The sequence below is a fragment of the Prorops nasuta genome, unplaced genomic scaffold (assembly GCF_024137725.1).
Source record: "Prorops nasuta isolate Cenicafe-Biocafe unplaced genomic scaffold, Cenicafe_Pnas_1.2 PNAS00013, whole genome shotgun sequence".
Lineage (NCBI taxonomy): Eukaryota > Metazoa > Arthropoda > Insecta > Hymenoptera > Bethylidae > Prorops > Prorops nasuta.
The window spans coordinates 3,648,914-3,665,440 of NW_027116810.1; the positions used below are offsets into that span (position 1 = coordinate 3,648,914).

Below are 16,527 nucleotides of genomic sequence, written 5' to 3' on the forward strand. Positions count from 1 at the left end.
AGTGGTTTGTGTCGTCGCCGTCGTCGCTGCTCTCTGAGGAATCTTCATTTCCTTTTTTCGAGAATCCCTTAGGCTTGGGGACTATCTTCATACTGTGAGGAGATCCTTTCGATCCGTTCAGGCTATCTTTCTGCTTCCTTCGCCTTTTCTTCTCACTGGCTTTCACCGAGAGCTTCTGGAATAGGTCCAAGGCCTTCCTGGCTGCCTCGCGTTGGTCAGTCTCGGACTCTTCTTCAGGCCGGGCTGACTGGTGGCTGCTAGTGAGCATGACCCTAGGCCTCGTCCCTATGGGAGCCTGCAGATAGTTGGAGGAAGTCCTGACATTGACGCCTGCCCCGGTTGTTGCTGGATCCCGGAAAATTGGAGAAGGCATCGTAGTTGTGGCTGGTGGCATCGGATCTTGCCACAAGTCGTAGGCTGTGCTCACTGTTGGCCTTGGTGCATATGTCGATGGAATGGGTAGGCTGATCGAGGTGGTTAGAGTCGTGGCAGTAGTCGTTGCCGTGACCATTGTGATAATAGAGTTTGTCACTGTTGTTGGTATTACAACAGTGACAGCCGTTGACACTGCATAGGCATTATCAGTGTCAATAGCCTCTATGTCACTACCTCTTATTTCACTGCTTGGCAGTGTAGTCGGTTCCCTGGCCTGATCTCGTGTGACATCCCACCTTGCCGCCTCAGGCCCATCCATTTGCCTCACACGATAGCGAAGCAACCTATCCTGTAGGACGGAGATGGCAGAGTCGGTGTTGAGTCCTTCCGATTCTCAAATTTCCTTTAGTTCCGACGGGGAGAGCTGGCTAATTTGTTTCTTGATGAATTCCCAGGAGACTTTCCGTTCCTCCCGTACCTGGGCACGTTCCTCGCGACTTCGGGACTTATTCCCCTTGCCCATTGTCCTTGAATCTTCTTTTCTTGATAGCGACGTTGATCAGTTTCACTCCCACGACGATTACGCTGTTTTAGGCCCCTCAGGTCTCCTCAACCTCGAAGTCTTCTTAAGTGACCTTTATTTACAATGGGAGAGGAGTGGGGTACATAAGCATTAGCCTTTTTGGCTGGATTTACTAATTTCTCAAATACCTAATCGGTACTACAAAATAACATTGAGAGAGTTCACCTTGCCTCTCTAAATTCCTATTTACAAGAATAAACAAAAAAAAAACATTTTTCAATACTGCTTATTTCTAATCCTAAAATCCAGGATTAATTTACAAATTAGGCGCTCGCCTGGATTAAAGGACCGCACCGAAAAGTACGCCGCTACGCTACAGGCGTTACTTCACTTTACTTCATGAATACATGTGTGCAATATGTTAGAGGTCATGAGGGGGGGCTCAAAATTTCTCTCAGACTGATGTTTTCAGGTCCGGATTATTTGATTTCTATTCAGGGGTTAATTCCGCTAATAAACCCCGCAAAAACTATTAACAACAACCGAGCGTCTCCTCTAGGCTCTGCCGTTGGCCTTTGCCATAATTCTGTGGAAAGAAAAAAAAATTCGAATTTCTAACCCTTTTGATTCCGAAATTTAAATGCGCTATTTGCAGCATTAAATATTTTCCCGCAGTGCGCCACAGGCAGCACTATTTAAAGGAAGGAGCCTCTACCCACATATGTACACACATATATTCTTCGCGCTATATTTTGCTGAGTAAAATAATACGACATCAAATTTATACATATATATAACTATTCTATAGGCATGGCAAAAGGACGGTATTATTTATTCGGAATTATACATCCGTTTAAGAGTTCGTTTTGATCTTAGAATTGCTCTAAGTCAAACTGTTGATGACGTCGTTACGCTCGGCCGACTGTGCCGCGCGAGAAAAAAAACGTCAACACTGGCGCGCGCTACCGCCGCGGCCAGGCTCGCCGGAGTGCCTCTCTCTCCGGCCGAGATATTCAACTAACTAGCGGTCAGACTTCTTTCCGCTAGTTACTTGCTTCTTTTAATTCTTCCTTAAGCAGATTTTTCCTGGAGAGCACACAAAAAAACAATGGTCCCTTTTGCATGCCTATCTCTCGCACGCTATTTACCTATTTTCGCGATATTTTTCACGCAACGCTATCGGCTAGCTGTTTTCTTCATTTCCCGGGTTCGGCACGATCGCCCCACGTTGGGCGCCATTTGTTACGCGCGAATTCAGGGAGAGGTATTTCTGAAACTAAGTAAGCACTCTGCTATTCTGAAATAAAATATATATGTCTATTTTCTAAGTGCTTATATTCAAGAAGACTCCATTTACTATATACACTGGCTTCTCTTTGCCAGGGCCTCTCCCGACCGTCTGTACGGGAAAATCTACATTAGGCCATTGATTCGCGGACTATCATAAATACTTAAATTTTTCTGTTATCGGAGCTGCTACCTGTGCTCTCGGCGCATTCGGTCTATTTTTAATTTCTTTCAGGGCGCCAGGCCCGCAGTGGGCCACCCGAATGGCCTACAGTGTACGCGGAGCACTATTCGCCGCTTTTCCGGCTTTCCCGTGACTCTAACCTCTCTGGGTCGCCCGAGTGCCGAATCCTTCGCTTGCCGCAGGTTTTCTTCCCGTTCGCGTCGGGACCGCTCTTCTTAAAACTTACGAGTCTCTTTCCGGCAGTGACACACACCGTGCAAGAGGCAGACTCTCGCTAATAAGACTGATCGCCTACCTTACTATTTCTAGGCAAAATCTCCTTCCCTAGCCTTGTTTTCGGTGCCCTTTTTCGCTTGGGGGTTCGCCTCGGGGATATCTCTAAGCGTTATCGTCCCACTCTCTGCGTCCTACTTCTTTCACACGCTAACAGGCAGTGACAGCCTCGCCGCACGCCGGTGTCGGCGCTGCGGTCGCCCGAAAGCTCTCGGTAAGTCTCCAATCGTGCGCTAGGCGCGAAAATTCAAGACTCTTAACGCGACCAAAAATCCCGTCTGGATTTCGTCACGTTACAATATATATATTTTTTTTAATGATACATCTTAATAAAATTCTTATAAAACATTGTTCTTATTTATCCAGGTATTGAGCGTCCTGTCGAATCCCAAACCACTTAACAAACAGTTTATCGCCCTTTCTGCGCAATACTCTCCCCACCAGATACACATCGGGATTGATAGTTTTCGAAAGCTCGTATTCGTAAAATCCACCCAACATTTCCGTACCCCTGGAATCCTTGAGGAGATACGTAGCGGGATTGGTCCTCTGCACTTTCGCCACCTTGAATATTTCGGTCGTTCAATTTGGCGTGTAGCCTTTGGCGAACATCTGCTTGTATTTACTAATTCGTACGAAATCGTCGACTTTGAACTTGGCACGACCTGCGACCTTGATGTTGCTGTATACTGTCTTGAGTAGCTTATCTGCATGCTCGGGTTTCACATCCACAGGACGAATTCCCGTGGTACGGTGCCTTCGCGCATTGTATGCATCCACCAACTCTTGCAGCATAGCGCGCCACTTGTAATTGCCGTTCAGCGTAAATCGTTTCCACATGTCCGTCTTCAAAGTACGATTCCAGCGCTCGACTATCGACGCTTTCATCACGCTGTAAGTCCAGGAGTGATTTAATCCGCGTTTCTTCATCAACGCCTGAAAGTCACTGTTGTAAAACTCCTTGCCGTTGTCGGTCTGTAAATTTTTCGGACATCTGCCGGTCTTTAGGATTCTCGTCATTGCCGTCATCACTTCTCTGCCATTCTTGGTCTTTAATGCCACCGACCAAGCGTATTTCGAGAGGGTATCGATTACAGTGAGAATGTACTGGTGACACGCATCGACGTAATTGCGCATATGAACAAGATCGGCCTACCAGAGATCGTCGAAGCCTCGCACGATGACTCTTCTGCGTGGAAAATTTATCCTCGCCGGTGCAAGGAGCTCCTCCACCAACTGTATCTTTTCTTTGCTCATTTTTATTTTTCCAAAAAAATAGACAGACTCTTGTCCTTCTCGACGATTCTTAGAAATTATCACTGATACTTCCATCTGTTTCCAGTATCAGATCTTGCCTACTCAATTTCTCACCAAATTTTTCACATATTGTTTGCAAAGTTTGATTCATCTTTTTCTCAAAATGTTCATTATATTTATTCAATGTCATTGTCAAATATTGTTTAAATTCAAGCAGTAAGTATTCTAAATTTGGTTCGTGAAGTGTTTCCTACTATCACCATCCAGTCCAATTCCAAATTTATTTATCGACATTTCAAAATAAATGCACTACTGTCACTTTTTTCAAAAATCTGTCTCTCGTTCCTCTTTATTATTCCTCTTTTTGGTGGCTCGTAATGTCGAGAGTATACAGTCTACGATGTATATTAAACAATTGCAAATTTCACAACAGCAGGAATTAGACATTTAATTTTTTTTACCTCGTGCTACCGAAAGACGTTGATGTTACACTGAGGTAAAAATATAACTTGCAACTTTCTTTATACGATAAGATTCTCCTCGCGCAACTCCTCGATTATTGACTGTATCTCGTTGTGATGTCTCGTATTACCGGCAGCCACCGATGCGATCAAAAGTCTCAAACGTTCGATCAATTCATTCGGATCGTTCCAATGTACGTAGTTGATTGGTCCCTCGGTGACACGCATAAGATCTTTACCTCTTTTTTTAATGATGATGTTGACGCTTTATTGCGCCTGCTGTTGACGATTTACTTGCGTCAGATGTTGACGATTTTCTTGCGCCTGATGTTGATGGTAACCGATTAGGCGGTAACATTGGTTTTCCAAATAGCAATGGTTTCATAATTTCTGTATATTTTACACCTTTATTACCCTTTGTTTGTTTTAGACTATCGTTTAACAGTTTATGCGCCTTAGTTTGATTTAGAATACTCTTGTATTGTTCCAAATCTTTGGGTTTTATAATAGCTCGATTGGGTTCTCTCATGAAAACTAGTTCATAAGTACCTACTGTACCGGTGTATGGCGTCTTATCGAGAATAATATCTCCTTCAATTGCCGCAAGAACAGAAGCTACGCAAATGGAGCCTGAGATAGATCTCACACCACATTATTGGTGTACAAATTGTAAAAATTATGGTCACCTGCACATCAATTGTCCACTTCCAGAATGGTGTACCATTTGCAAAACATATAAACATCATGCGCTAGAATGTAAGAAAAACATCTGAAAAAGGCATTGTAAATAAAACCTTTTTAATACTTCAATAAATTATAAATAAAAAAAATTATACTCCCTTTTTTTCTACCTTACGAAAAAAAATAAGGGGGAGCGATCACTGGATCGCTCTCTACGAGTGTTCTCTTTCTGTTTCTCTAAGACGTCTACACTATTCACCTTAAAAGAAGTCGTTCGCGCGGGCTTAACGTAAGAGGGGGGGAGGTCACATGTGTACTCCCCACCAAAGGAGTTTAACGTCAGGGGGATACACGCGGACATCCAAAACAATGCGCACAACCGGAGTTCCGTCGAGGAGTTGGGGCAATTCCCCTACTTCCCCTCCCCCCGCGGAACCCCGACCACCTCGCCAATCGGTCTCAGCCGAGGAGTGGGGCGATTCCCCTACTTCCCCTACCCCCGCGGAATCCCGACCCCCTCGCCACCCGGTCCCAGAATCCTTACACTCACACTACTGACTTAGCAATAAGTATGTTTTCCCACAATTTGAGGGTCCGCAAACTATACAGCGTATAGTTGTCGGTAGCAAAGATCCATGACGTTTCATATCACTAACGGTGGCAGTGTGATAATCGGTATTAGGGATATTGATACTTAACGGTTGCTTTACGAAATGCATTCTCGAACGACTGTGAGATTAAATCGTAATTGCACGAGCTATTTATAGGCATGAAATCGGAGAATTCAATCAGTTTTCACTATGCCTGCATTTGTGTTAAATGTTACAAGTTTGGAGGAGTTAAGCAGTGATCAATTGGAATACGTACCGAAAATTGTACTTTTAAAGTACTTTTCACACAGTATTGACAGATATTGGAATAAATTACCCAAGCATATTCCTGCAGATTCTGAGGTTCAAAAATATCGCTATGGTTTACAACATTTCAATCTACCTAATACTACTCATGTCGACGGACACCCACCCTTGATAAAAGATTGTTATACATATCTTGCGTTGGATGTGGATCATTCCTCAATAAAACAATAAACAAACTACCGTTTGAGCTTCATTTACCGGGATACAATTACTGTGGACCAGGAACTCGACTTCAAGAACGATTAGCACGCAGTGATCGAGGTGTGAATCAGTTGGATGAAGCCTATCTAGAACACGATATTGCATATTCGCAATACAAAGACCTGTCGCAGCGTCATCAAGCTGATAAAGTGCTCGCAAAACGTGCACGTAGACGTATCACAGCTGGTGACGCAACCTTGGGTGAGCGTGCTGCAGCAACAGCTGTCTGGGCGTCTATGAACGCAAAGCGTAAACTTGGTTTAGGATTGCAAACAGATATGGTGAGGAAAGTAGCAGTGAGAAAAACTGGTAATAATGCTGTAAAAAAACTGAAAATTCGAGTGCCTAAAACCGGGGCGACTTGTTGCCTCTGCTCCCACAACTAGGTGCGGTGGGAGCACTAGCAGGTAGAGCATCAGGTATAGCGAAAGCTCTAAACGATGTCAAAGCTGCGAAAAAACAGTTAGAAGAAATGCAACCTCACAATCGTATGATAGAAGCAATTACAAGAGGCGGACGGGGGCGGTATCTCGCCTCGTACAAACAAAGCGGAGGAGGGGTAGCAAAAAAATCAATGTCAAAGAAGCAAACAAAACAGTAACTGCACACGGTCTACCGAGATCGGGTACTACAAATAATATTCAATTATCTCACGTATGTCGTGATATACCAAATTTCGGTGGAGTCTTTATGCGTACAAGTCTACCGAGAAACGGTCCATGGTTTAATGAATGTGCAATCGTTAATGTTGACGATTCTAATGGTCCAGGCACTCACTGGGTTGCCTAAGTTAAATGCAAATAATCTTGTAAATATTTAGATTCTTTTGGCAATCTGAAACCACCGACTGAACTCGGACGGTACTTCGGTCCGCTTAGTACAATTTGTTACAATCATGACCAATATCAGTCGCATGATACGAGCATTTGTGGTCAGTTGTGTGTTAAATTTCTAAGAGAACAGACGAAATGTCTTTAACATTTACGCTATCAGGACACGGTCATGTGTAAGGAATCAAATTTTGTTCCACCGATCAATCTGGACGACGGTCACTATGAGCTGGGACTTGTAGATTTTTCAAGTTTCTACTCGATCGCCAATGTAAATGAGACGAATAATAATTTTTACTTTGGTAAAAATAAATTAATAACCATACCTACAGGCTGTTATGAGTTGAGTGCGATAAATGAATACTTGCGTATGTGGTTGGAGTTACCGTATAATGATAATGTTATTATTCTGCGTGCCAATAATAACAAACTGAAAGGTGAAATAATGTATAAATATTCTATTGATTTTACAAAAAGTAATAATATTGGTTCCCTTCTAGGATATTCGTCGGACCGCGTAAACCTACCAAACATTTGGGCTGAATCGGACGAACCTGCGAACATTTTAAAAGTAAATATTCTAAGTATCGAATGCAACATTACCGCTGGTGCATATACGAACAGTAGACCACGACATGTCATCCACGAATTTCTCCCAAGCGTTCCACCAGGCTATAAAATCTCAGAAATACCGAAGAACGTCATTTACTTGCCAGTCATTGCAAGGGTAATCGATCGTCTCACATTATGTATTCTCGATAAAGACAATCGTCCTGTAAATGTTGGAAAGGAGGAGCGTTAAGTTGGCCGAACATTAATTACTTTTCTTTAGATAAAGTGTTATATCGATTCAGAATCGTTTGTAGTTTCTATACATATAAAAGAAAAAATGTTTGTTAGTTAATGGATTTGAACGAAAATGAAATTAAAAAATTCACAATTTAGTTCGAGAGCAAGTATAGGTTATATATATTATTCTATTTTACGATTTTACAACTATATTGATAATAAAGGTTTGTTAGGTGTTTGTAGATTCTTGTTACACCAATAGAAACATTTGTTATGATTGATAATTTTGGCAAAAATGCAGAAAATAAAAATCGCATCAGTGTGAAGTTGACTGGACATTAACTAAATTTTTCCTTAAATAATGTAATCACATCGATTTAGGGTCGTCTGTAGTTTCTAAAAACATAAGTTACGTTTGTTAAATGTTAATTATGAAGAAAAATCAAATTACAAACATTTCCAATTTTGTCCATGCATATGTTTGTTACATATGTACTACATTATTATGGACAAAATGGGAAATGTTTGTAATTTGATTTTTCTTCATAATTAACATTTAACAAACGTAACTTATGTTTTTAGAAACTACAGACGATCCTAAATCGATGTGATTACATTATTTAAGGAAAAATTTAGTTAATGTCCAGTCAACTTCACACTGATGCGATTTTTATTTTCTGCATTTTTGCCAAAATTATCAATCATAACAAATGTTTCTATTGGTGTAACAAGAATCTACAAACACCTAACAAACCTTTATTATCAATATAGTTGTAAAATCGTAAAATAGAATAATATATATAACCTATACTTGCTCTCGAACTAAATTGTGAATTTTTTAATTTCATTTTCGTTCAAATCCATTAACTAACAAACATTTTTTCTTTTATATGTATAGAAACTACAAACGATTCTGAATCGATATAACACTTTATCTAAAGAAAAGTAATTAATGTTCGGCCAACTTAACGCTGGTTTTTATTTTTGCATTTTGACAAAAATTAGCAACAAACAAACGCTTTTATTGATATAACAAACATCTACAAACGCGTAACAAACAACTCCTGTAGTTCTTTTTCCATTATTCAATATATGTCCGGCCAACTTAATGGACACCTCACCAGCACGCACGGACACATCAGCCCAGTCCCATGGTCGGGTTCCGATTGCCTGTTATGGCACTCTGCCCACGACATTCGCGCAGCCTGCTTGAAGCGCGTAACCAGCGTTCAAGCCAGACTCGATGTTCTATATCCCCACCTCGTGGGGAATTATAGGCACAGTCATTCTTTTTAGGACTCCCCGAGGCCGCTTCTCCTTATCTCAGGTTGCCTGGGTTGTTTGGTATGGCCCTGCCTTACTTCTCAGGACAACCTGGACATCGTTTACTGGAGCGCCGGCCTTTTCATCCGGGCCTCTGCCTGTCAACGGAGTCTATCCTTAACCTTAGCTATAATCCACTCGTGAGCCTACCTCACGAGTCGGTAATATAGGGATTAATAATATCCACTGTTCGGTAGCTTTTATATTTGTTGGAGATTGGAGTCTCGGCACGAGCGGTCCTGGTCTCTCAGGCTATCTCGCTCCCGCTCTCTGTTCTGTCCTACCTCCAGCAGAGGTCGATAGGTGGCCACGGTCACGGCGAGCTCTCTCACTCCTATGATTTGGGACCCGTGTACATATAGATGCCCATGATTAGAGTGATAAGCGCGGAACGTTTCAGTCAGTCTAGGCTCTAAACTCTGTCAAACTTTTGTAAAATTAGCAGCTTAGCCATTCCTCAACCTTCCTACGACACCACTAGGACACCTAGCTCGCAATTATTCTTCATTGTCGGTTTCTTGGTCTCCAGAAAAACGCCGTCCATTTCTCCCTAACTTCGTTGCCTGGGAATCTCAGGTGCGAAGTATCCTGCCCAGGGACCTGGAATTTTATCCAAAGTTGGGATTACGTAGCTAGTCGGTGTATCATTGTGGGTGGGTTATTACTTTATTCTCAGCGTCATTTGTGAGCAAATTTTATGTATTCTGTATCACCCATATATTGAATAAACAGATTTTCTACCAGTTATTCTCAGCGTTATTTTGTCTCCTAGAGTTCTCCTATCCTATAGTTATTAGAAGATATGAACCGATCAACTTTCCAACAAATTTCTGGTCCTTCGAGCCGGATATAACCGGTACATATTCAATTAAGTTGAATTTTGATTGGTGATTCCTCGAAGTAGCTGGGAAGGTGTCTCTGGTGGCAAAATGGTAACGCAGGAGGAAATACTCATGTGCGCGGGTCACGTTGACCTTTATCGCACAGAATTAGTTCGGCTACTAGTTAACACCAAAAAGCGTGGTGTAGGTAATTTTACCGTTTCTTATTTAAATGGCCGCCTGGATAGTGCGAAGGAAACTCTCGCGAAAATACATTCGAATCATGTAACGAGTACCAATTATTTGTCGGAGAAAGATTTGCAATAGCTTAACTATATGACGCAGAATACTTATGAGCGTGCTATCACGTCGTATTTGACTGCAGAAGAATACATTTTAGAACAAATCGAGATTTTAAGCGGTGAGCAAGTCGCTCCTACCGCTGCTAGGCAGATCCATGCTCCCTCATTGAAACTTCCTAAGTTAGATTTACCCAAATTTAGTGGTGATTATTCTGAGTGGTCAACATTTTATGACTCCTTCAAATCAATGATTCATGATAATTCGACATTACCAGGTGTTCGAAAATTTCATTATTTAAAGGCATGTCTTCAAGGAGAAGCTAGCTCAGTAATTCGATCCTTAGCCGCCAGTAACGATAGTTACTTAACAGCATGGAATGCGTTCATTGTTAGGTACACAAATGAACGAATCATTACTTCCAACCTTCTTGGCAAATTAACGCTCATTCCGAAAGCCTATTCTGACAATGTGATGTCCATGAAAACACTGGGCGATATAACTATAGTTGCGCTTGACTCGTTGAGGAAATTAGGATATCCAGTTGATGTTTGGAGTGCCATACTGGTCCACATACTCACAAACAAGCTAGATGAAGTTCTTAGTGTGGAGTGGGAGAAGGAAATAAGACGTGTATTGAAATATCCTTCTTTCACTCAGTTTTGAGATTTTATCACCGAGCAGATTAATATGCTCGAATCTATTAGTACCAAATTCAAAGGTGGTAAACAAAACACTGATAAAACTTCTCGTCCTAAGTCGTTGAAATCACACAACGCATCTGTTTGCAAAACAAAATGCTTTTATTGTGACGCGGATCATTCTTTCTATCAATGTAATAGTTTTATTGCTTTGAACCCTCAAGCCAGGTATAAAGCAGCTCAAAACAACTCACTTTGCATCAATTGCTTGAGACCTGGACATTCGATATCGTCTTGCCGAAGTAATTCTCGGTGTAAAAAATGTTCCAAGGCACATCATACGCTTTTGCATTTTGAGAAACAATCTAATCCGTCGCCTCAGCGCAATCCATCTCAATCTACTGCACCCACCAGTCTTTAAACCATTGATCAGTCCTCGACTTCGGTGGTTGCTTATGTGAGTGCTATGGATAAACGCACGGTACTCCTTGTTACTTTTCTCTCGCAAGCTAAAGCACCAAATGGTCATCAAATTATTATTAGAGGCTTAGTCTACTCCGGCTCAGAAACGTCTTTCATGACGGAAAACCTAGCCCAGTTATTACGAGTTACACGTCGCAAAGTTAATGCAACGATTTACGGAGTAACAAGAGGTGCTGTGCATAGCGTCCCGAGCGAAGCTGAACTCATCTTACAGTCAGTTAAACCCGATCAGGCCTCACTCAAGGTGACGGCATTAATTTTACCAAAAATCACGAATTATCGTCCTCGGTCTTATTTACCTCTTGAATTCCTTGAATTAGGTTCTCAGGACCTAGCGGACGAATATGCTTCTGCTAAAAATCCAATTGATATTTTAATTGATGCAGATTATTCTCCTCAGCTTCTACTGAATCAAACAATTCATTCATCGAACCATGCACTGATAGCACAAGATACGCTATTAAGCTGGATTGTGTATGGTACGCTTGCGTCGCAAGTGCATACTGCAACGATAAACGTTCTTCATTCTTGTGACCTGGATAAAACGCTTCGAGATTTTTGGAAGATTGAAGAAGTTCCTAGCATCTATAGTTTGACCCCTGAAGATCAATTATGCGAGGACATTTTCGTGAGCACCGTTACACAATTACCGTCAGGCCGCTATCAGGTTGCATTGCCTTTCAAGACAGAGTCCTCCAAATCGGCACTAGGAGCCTCTCGCAGCATAGCCGAATCAGCTTTAAGGCGAGTTCTCTGTCGTATTAACAAATCTCCTGAGCAGTTCGAAAGCTATGCTAAATTCATTAGAGAATACGGGGAGTTAGGACATATGGAGAAGGTCACAACAAACGCGATTGACGCAGACTCCTTGGTTTATCTGTCTCATCACGCAGTATTCAAGCTCGAGAATGGAAAACAGAAAATACGTGTCGTATTTAACGCGTCCGCTAAAACTAAGAGTGGTCTATCACTCAACGACGTACTCTTAGTAGGCCCAAAACTACAAAAAGATATAACAGCCATTCTTATGAATTGGCGTGATTTTCGTTTTGTTGGCGTAACAGATATTGTCAAAATGTTCCGCCAAATTCTAATTCGTCCGGAAGACAGAAAATTCCAATCTATAATTTGAAAAGATGATTGTGGCAATACTCAAATATATCAATTGAACACGGTTACATACGTTACCGGACCTGCACCGTTTTTAGCTTCACGGGTAATGCAGGAACTCGCAAATCAGCATGGTGATGACTTCCCTGATGCGAAATCCATATTACTTCATTCAATCTATGTCGATGATATTCTTTTTGGAGCTAACAACCTTGCGCACTTACGCGATATCCAAGCTCAATTAGTTTAGTTATTGGATAAAGGTAAATTTGAGCTCAGTAAATGGGCATTCAATTCAGCAAGAACAACTCTTCAAGCAATCTCTAATGATTCTAGTAACGCTAATTTGAATTTTAATAACGAAAATTTTAACGAAACTAGCAAAGTGCTGGGCATATCTTGGAATACCAGCTCTGATTCATTTCGGTTTATAATCTCGCCTTCTTCCATCACTAAGTTAACAAAGCGAATGTTACTCTCGGAAAACGCGAAGATTTACGATCCTTTAGGCTGGATTTCACCGTTCACCATTGTGTTAAAGCAAATAATGCAATTCACATGGTTGCTCAAACTTAATTGGGATGACGAGGCTCCCGTGCCCATTCAATCCAAATGGATGTCTTACTACTCGCAAATGTGCGAATTAACAAAAATTACCATCCCGCGCTGAAATGGTCAACTTAGTGAAGCAGATAAATTAGAACTCTATGGATTCTGTGATGCTTCAAATGTATCCTATAGTGTTGTGGTATATGCTAAATTTACCAATAATAATAGTGGAACCTCAGTCAGCCTTGTAATGGCAAAAGCAAAAGTGGCGCCTCTTAAAGCAATTAGCATGGCTCGTCTTGAACTAGTCGCTGCTGCTTATTTGACTAAACTAATGCTTCGTATCAAGTCATCACTTAAGCGTTCAGTGCATGACATTTTTTGTTTTTCTGATTCACAAATCGTGCTGGCTTGGATTGCACAACATTCATCCAAATGGAAAGTTTTTGTAGCCAACCGAATAGAATATATACAATCAAGTCTACCAAAAGCTCATTGGTCTTATGTCAATACTAAGTCCAATCCTGCAGATCTCAATTCACGAGGGATTAGTCCAAACCAATTAATACACTGTGCGCTTTGGTGGGAAGGACCCTCAATAATTCGGGAAATATCATCGGGAAATTCTCCTTTAATGTTTGAGACCAACGAGAAAATAAAGACTTCGTCGGTATATTTAAATCATGTCACACGCGATTTACCGTCATTTCTTTATAACTATTCGTCGTGGACAAAACTAATTCGTGTTGTTAGCTATGTGTTGCGATTTATAGATCGAGCGCGTAGAAAAAATGTTTGTCAACACGCTCACTTGTCAGCTCTCGAGCTACGCACTGCAACACTGCATGTTGTGAAAATAATTCAAGCTGCTGCTTTCTTAAACGATATCTTGACGTTGCAAAGCAAAAAGTCAGTTCCGTCAAGTTCTCGATTACTTTCTCTTGCATCATTTTTAGATGCGCACAAGGAGTTCTACGAGTAGGTGGGCGTCTGCAACACTCATTTTTGTCAAACAAAAGCATCCAATTATTTTACCGAACTACTCATTTGACATATACATATTACGACCTTGCACAGTGGACTACAGCTTACGTTGATAGTATTGCGGTAGAAGTATTGGGTGATCAATGCACGAAACGCTGCGAAAAGTATAATACATAAGTGCGTCGCTTGCGTTTGTCAGCGTGCCAAACTAGGAACACAATTCATGGGATCTTTGCCTACTGCTCGAGTAACCGTAGCCATCCGTTTGAACATACTGGCATTGATTACGTCGGGCCTTTCCTTGTAAACTGCATCAAAGCCGAAACTCAAAATCAGTTAAATGTTATATAGCTGTCTTTGTATGCATGGCTACTCATGCCATCCACCTTGAGCTCGTCTCCAAATACGATATGGATGCATTCTTGGCGGCTCTAGCTGGGTTTACTTCACGTCGTGGTAAACCCTCGGTGATTTACTTTGATAATGGGTTAACTTTTCAAGGGGCAAATAAGGAATTGAAACTTGCATTCCAAAACTCCCTGAAACATGCTTAATCTAAAGATTTCGAACCTATACGCGACATAGAATGGAAATTCATTCCCTTGGCAACTCCTCATTGGGGTGGACTGTGGGAGAGCGGAGTACGAAGCGTGAAACATCATCTAAAGCGTATTCTTGGGACTTTTCTTCCTACGTTCGAAATGACCACATTAATTTGTCGTATTGAAGCCTGTCTAAACTCCAGACCTCTTTCTCGCTTATGTGATGACATTGAAAGCTTAGAATGTCTAACTCCAGGGCATTTCTTGGTTGGTCGCGCCTTACTCGCTCCACCCGAAATGTCCGTTCTAGATTTGAAGGAATCTACACTGAATCGATGGCAGAAAATCACTCGGATTACCGAGCTTTTTTGGCAAAAATGGGCGGGCGAATATTTGCAATCATTACAATTTCGTCCAAAATGGCAAATTAAAAATAACGATTTTCGTGAGGGTGACATCGTTATAATTAAAAATCCAAATGCTCCACCTTGCAAGTGGAACTTAGGCCGAATTATTCGTTTAATAATCGGTTCAGACTCAGTAGCAAGAGTAGCTGTGGTTCAAAGAAGCTAATAAACAAATTCAACGCAACCTAACCTAGCTGTGTAGGCTCCCGGCAAAAATACAAATATTGACAAACAATCCCAACGGTTTATGATCCGCCGACACATACATCTCATCACCTTGACGCTCTACTTCTTAAATCAGTACTCCTTAATCATGGCTAGTGACAAGGTGCATAATTTAGTCGACAACGTCGAAATGATCTTAAGTGAAGTTTGGGGTGAGGAAGCAAATGCGTCCGATGTGCTGGACCTCTCCTTTAGTGATTTAAGTCTTTCGGACGATGCTCCGTGTATTGATTTGTTGCTTGAACTTCCGGATCTGCTTATGTCCACGAAGGAAGAGGAGTAGTCCAGGATGTAGTTCTTTTTGGATCCGCCCTGTCCACCCGAATCAGAATCAATTGACGTCGTCACGGAACCCCTTCCGGGACCTTCTCGTGCACCATCACCAGCAATTGATTTAGCTGTTTTATACTCAAGCATTTGGGTGAATGGAATCCTATACGATTCTACCGCAAAGGAACTGGAGCGTACAGCAAAATACGTTACAGTCTTGGCGTTCGGGATCACACACCGTATACCATTAAATGCTGTCTTGAAATATCGGCAGTGGAAGTTTTGGGATCCTAAAGGAAAATTGCTCTTACGTTGGACTTCAGCGTTAGAGCTGAAAACTGCCAAACTCATAATTAAAAAATGAGCTTATATGTGACCATTGGTGGATATTCCGAGCTTGGCTTAAGGTGATTTTTTTTTGCCACCATGGTCTTCGTTTACGGTATTTAACCATTTACTCTTAGAGCATAATTTTAGTTTTTATTTTGGAGCATCGGACTCCCTTTCTTTGCAGCATTTGCGAGATTAATCTAAATTGACGCATGAGCGTCAATGCGGAGGAGGATTTGTTGGAGATTAGAGTCTCGGCACGAGCGGTCTGGGCCTCTCAGGCTATCTCGCTCCCGCTCTCTGCTCTGTCCTACCTCCAGCAGAGGTCGATAGGTGGCCACGGTCACGGCGAGCTCTCTCACTCCTATGATTTGGGACCCGTGTACATATAGATGCCCATGATTAGAGTGATAAGCGCGGAACGTTTCAGTCAGTCTAGGCTCTAAACTCTGTCAAACTTTTGTAAAATTAGCAGCTTAGCCATTCCTCAACCTTCCTACGACACCACTAGGACACCTAGCTCGCAATTATTCTTCATTGTCGGTTTCTTGGTCTCCAGAAAAACGCCGTCCATTTCTCCCTAACTTCGTTGCCTGGGAATCTCAGGTGCGAAGTATCCTGCCCAGGGACCTGGAATTTTATCCAAAGTTGGGATTACGTAGCTAGTCGGTGTATCATTGTGGGTGGGTTATTACTTTATTCTCAGCGTCATTTGTGAGCAAATTTTATGTATTCTGTATCACCCATATATTGAATAAACAGAT

At 41.8% G+C, this 16,527-nt stretch overlaps 1 protein-coding gene across 1 annotated transcript in view; it reads right to left on the bottom strand.

The window, feature by feature from the left end:
* The window catches only part of LOC136778025 (opioid-binding protein/cell adhesion molecule-like), a 1,000,824-nt gene that overhangs the window by 588,269 nt on the left and 396,028 nt on the right, over positions 1-16,527 (bottom strand). The window lies entirely within an intron of this gene.